At 36.2% G+C, this 4,455-nt stretch overlaps 1 long non-coding RNA gene across 1 annotated transcript; it reads right to left on the bottom strand.

Moving 5' to 3' along the window:
• Window positions 1-1,536: 1,536 nt before the first annotated feature.
• Window positions 1,537-4,179, bottom strand: LOC128285663 (uncharacterized). Its single transcript, XR_008276182.1, has 2 exons — window positions 2,736-4,179; window positions 1,537-1,981 (listed from the first exon to the last, which is right to left on the bottom strand). It is a non-coding gene; the product is annotated as an uncharacterized LOC128285663 (long non-coding RNA).
• Window positions 4,180-4,455: the final 276 nt, after the last annotated feature.

The following is a 4,455-nucleotide window of genomic DNA, read 5'->3' as shown; positions in this document are numbered from 1 at the left end:
GCGGGATTTTGAATAGAGCACAGCTGAATCAACTTCCCAACTGTACACCAAATGGTTCCAACCCAACGCACGTTTTTTAAATTAAAACCAAATCAACTTTAAGGGATGAATTTGTACTATAGCGAATACCGAATTGTAAAGTATTTAGTATGGGTTCATATATCACAATTAATTTATTGGGGATATAACCGGACTAAGGCTAAAAGGGGATTTAGTTAAGTATGAAATAAATCATGGTAATGGAGTATGGAAGTGGCTTTTAATGGAAATTGTGGAAAGTGGAAAGGGGAAAGTGCTTGGAAGGCAAATAAGCCAAAATGTTGAAAGTAAAAGAAAAGAAAATAGAATGACAGAATGGAAATCAACTAATGCACAGGGAGGAAAAAGAATAAAGGAATTTGATTAATGCCAAATGCTATGTGTATCTAGTTGGTTATTGCCACCAGATATTTATACACACTTCCAATGCTAAAATTTAGCTAGATTTTCTCTAAACATTATCACTAGATAAATCAAAATTTAAAAATCAAAATTAAACTAAAGATCAAATTTAAACTAATTACAAAATTTTAACAATTTCAAAAATAATTTGATCTTTATCTAATCAATTTCAAATCTTTAATCTTTATCTAGCCAAGTTCAAATATTCAATCTTGCAATTTTGTTTTTGTTCCAATTTAGCCCCTTTTTGTATTATTGTGAATTTCAACACACCAACTTCATTCCTGATAAGAAAAATCTAAATTCAGTAGCACCTTATTCGGTAATTAACCAAAAATAAATGTATTAAAAGTAAAATTTTATCTTGCTATCAAATTGCTCCCAACTTAGCCCATGCTTGTCTTCAAGCATGATGTCTATTAAAAATCATTCGACAACCCTTTTTGAAATCAAACCCTCTTTCTCAGTCAAGTACAATGCAAACAATTAGTTGAATAAAAAAAATAAATAATTGCTAGACTCAATCAATAAGCAATTTGTAAAATCTCGAACAGTCTGTCAAACTCAACGACTTCATTAAATTTAAGCTTAATCAAACTTGCAACGCAATCGTACTCAATATATATATTTTTTATTTTTTTAAAAACTTATTTGTGACATGGTCAAGTATTTTGACGCCAAATGAGATAACAACCCAAACCCTTACCCCAATTACTCAACTCGACATGTTTTTTTATTTTATTTTTTAACAAATTCGAGACATAGCCAAATCTTTTGACGCAAAATGAGATGACAACCAAACACCTCACCCCGATAACTCAACTTGGCATGTCTCTAATGAATTTGTTTCTCTTTTCTTAGGGCAGCTCGGTTAGCGAAATGTTACAAGTTTCGGTTCATCACCAAATCTTTTGACAGAATATGAGATGACAACCCAAGCACCTCATTCCGGTTACTCAATTTGATCACATTTCCAAATCTTCACTCTTAACGAAGCCATTAACAGGTTTTTATTTATTTATTAAAATAAGTACTTTCATTAGGCAAGTTTAAAAGAGCCAACAATTTATATGAAATATTGACTAAGCCATAACATTTTCAATTCTACAAAATATTTTTTGACCAAGTAAGCAATAGTTGTTCATGATTCACCCAATTATTTAAACAAACTTAGCATAAGAATTAGAGGTTCATTTTCGAAATGAATTGAGGAATTATCTTAGTGAATGAACACATGCAAAGAAGAAATAGCATGGAATGTCCCTCTCACTTAGCCCGCATTGCCCACAATGTGCAAAAAGAATAAAAATAGTTGAGGTAAAGTGTACTCCCGTGTATATTTAATGGGTCAGAGGATGGTGGAAGTGACTACTTTGGAGCATGGTGAGGATGCTTGAGATGTTGGCTTCCATTGTTTTGAGGCGAGCTTCAATGCGATGAAGTTGTTCATCCACAGTGAAAGGAGGCTGCTCCTATTGTTCTCTAGTAGCTGGATCGCATCTTCATCGAAAGAATTTATTGCTTCAAGAGGTTCGTCTACCTAGGGGAACAAAATAAAATGTAGTAGGGGTGTCGACAAGCAAACCCATAGAATCCAAACAATATTCATCCAAAGGATCCATATTATAAGCATATATTAGCGATGAAAAATCAGTTTTGGATTGAAAAATATTTCTAGCTAAATGTGTGATGTAAGGGTTGAGTATGATGGGTTGATGAGCCTGAATTATAACATGAAATTATGTGCAAACCAATATCCTAAATTGACCCAAAAACCAGAATGCATGCACCATAAGAAAAATAGTTTTGTCTTAGTTAAGACAGGCGTAGAATCATTGTGGCCCGAATAATGAAAAGCGAAAAACCTATGAATGTACCTTAGGTCTAGCTCATCCACTAACAAAGATTTAGAGGTCTTAGAATTGTAAGACTGGGATATTGAGTTAGTCAAAACCAAGTAAGCTGAATCGGCATCAAAATCACTAGGTATCTCTAGAAGAGCAGTATGGTACAAGTCAAGTTGAACATCGTCAGGGTCAACGAAACCCATGGCTATGTTAAAATCAGAAATAGACATAGTAAATGAATGACCAAGCAATCTGAATTTAATTATGTTCAGGATTTCAACAGTCTTAATTGTAGACATATCAAAATTAAACATCACATACACATGAGTTCATAATATGCAGCACAATAAATATTCACGTATGATGTCCAACCAATAGCAACAAAATAATTAAACACCAACTCACGCATGTTAAGTGTATCAAGGGTAAAGGGAAAGATATATTTACAGATTGGAATTGGACGATTTTGAATTTCCTTGTATCTTGTTTGGTGTTCTGATGTCGTGAAATTTAGAAACCCTCAAAGTCTCTGTTCTGGCGGCATTGTATAGGTTCAGCCCCATTGAACGCGCCTATTATTTTGAGGAGGTTGGTACTCAATTTTTGACTAGACTGTGCGGCGGACTTGGTATATCGGCAGCTTCAGTGCCGCTGTTCGGTGTTGACTCTAACTCTTCATTATGTTGGTATGGTTGTGTACATTGAGCATGAACAGTGGTTGACCTTGTTTGTCGTGGAGTTGGTTGCTCACTTTGGTCTGGTGGCGTAGCGTCATTGTGATCTATAGTGCTAGCTCCATCTAAATGACCTATAGGAAACATTAATAACGGTAAAATAGGCTGTGAGTTTGGAATGTTATACCTTATGTCATTAGAAGCGTCAAAATGAACGTGTGAACTTTCCATCTAAACTGGTGTCAGGCTTCTTCGATGTTGATGTCGACTCGGTCTAGCAACATGTATTGGTGGTGATGGTGGTTCTAGATCTTCGTCGTCAAGGTAGACGACTAGTGGTGCCGAAAATTGTTTTCGACCTTGGTTTAGAGAAGTCATAAAAACGTCGACTGACTATTGTCTAGTACAAACCATGGTCTCTATCTTTTTGCAGGCTCAAAATCAACCAGTGATGACTATTTAGTGGTGGCTAACGATGACGGATGGCAGTGTTTGGCGGTGAACGACTTCGATAGTCTTGTGTAGGGGGTTTTGTCGGTTCTTTAACGTTGGAGGGGGTGGTTCAAACGGTGGTGGCATTCTTGTGAAGAAGGGGGAGGTTTTGGGAAGAATGTATGGTGGCTTAGAGGATGTGGTGGTAGTTGATGTAGGCTCGATGGTGGTGGTGTGAATGGCGATGGGAAAACGGTGGACTTAGCTTGCGAAGGGCGATGTTCGATGGAGGGGAGGTGGAGAAGGTGACAATGACGTAGATGGCGAGTGGTTGTGTTTTTGGGGCGTATTTAACTGACGATGGTACCGTCGTCAATGGTGTTGAGGTATAACAAAGAGGTCAACGATGGTGAAGGGGTGAACGGCGGTGGCTTTATGGGTTAGTGTTTTCGGGAAAAAGATGGGTGAAGAAGAAGAAGAGGGAAAAGAAAAAGAAAGGGAAAGGTGTATGTTTGAAAAAAAAAGTCAGAATTTCCTATCTTTTTTTCTTCGGCCGTTTGGCCCACTTTTCCTCTATTTTTTTCCTACTTTTTTTCTTTTCATTGGGCCATATTAGGCCGTTCGACCCGTTTCTATTTACTTTTTGCTTGGGCTTGGTTTGTTTTGTTTTTTTTTTCCTTGGCTATGTTAGGCTTTTCAAATTTTGGGTTGGGGTATGGGTTTGTTTATTGAAAATGATGTATGCACTGAAATTTCGACTTCTAAAAAATGACTTCCTCCGTCCACGTTCCTGGAAAATAACACGATCAAACATATTAAAATAATATTTTATTTAATTATTAAACTAAACTAAAATTCAAAATTAAATTAAATAAATAAAGATAAATATGTGTTGCCGCCCATAAAGCGCTTTTTTTTAACATCGTTACCTCGACGACATGAAAATTTAACCGCTTGGCTCTTCGAAGAATAATTCCTCCGCCACATGTACTTGAAAATTCTCGTAAAAGGGTTTTAACCTTTGACCATTGTCTTTAAAACATTTCCAAGACTCCTATCTT

Source organism: Gossypium arboreum, chromosome 12, assembly GCF_025698485.1.
Source record: "Gossypium arboreum isolate Shixiya-1 chromosome 12, ASM2569848v2, whole genome shotgun sequence".
NCBI classification, from domain to species: domain Eukaryota; kingdom Viridiplantae; phylum Streptophyta; class Magnoliopsida; order Malvales; family Malvaceae; genus Gossypium; species Gossypium arboreum.
The sequence above is the reverse complement of the archived record's forward strand: the minus strand, read 5'-3'. Positions and strand labels throughout refer to the sequence as shown.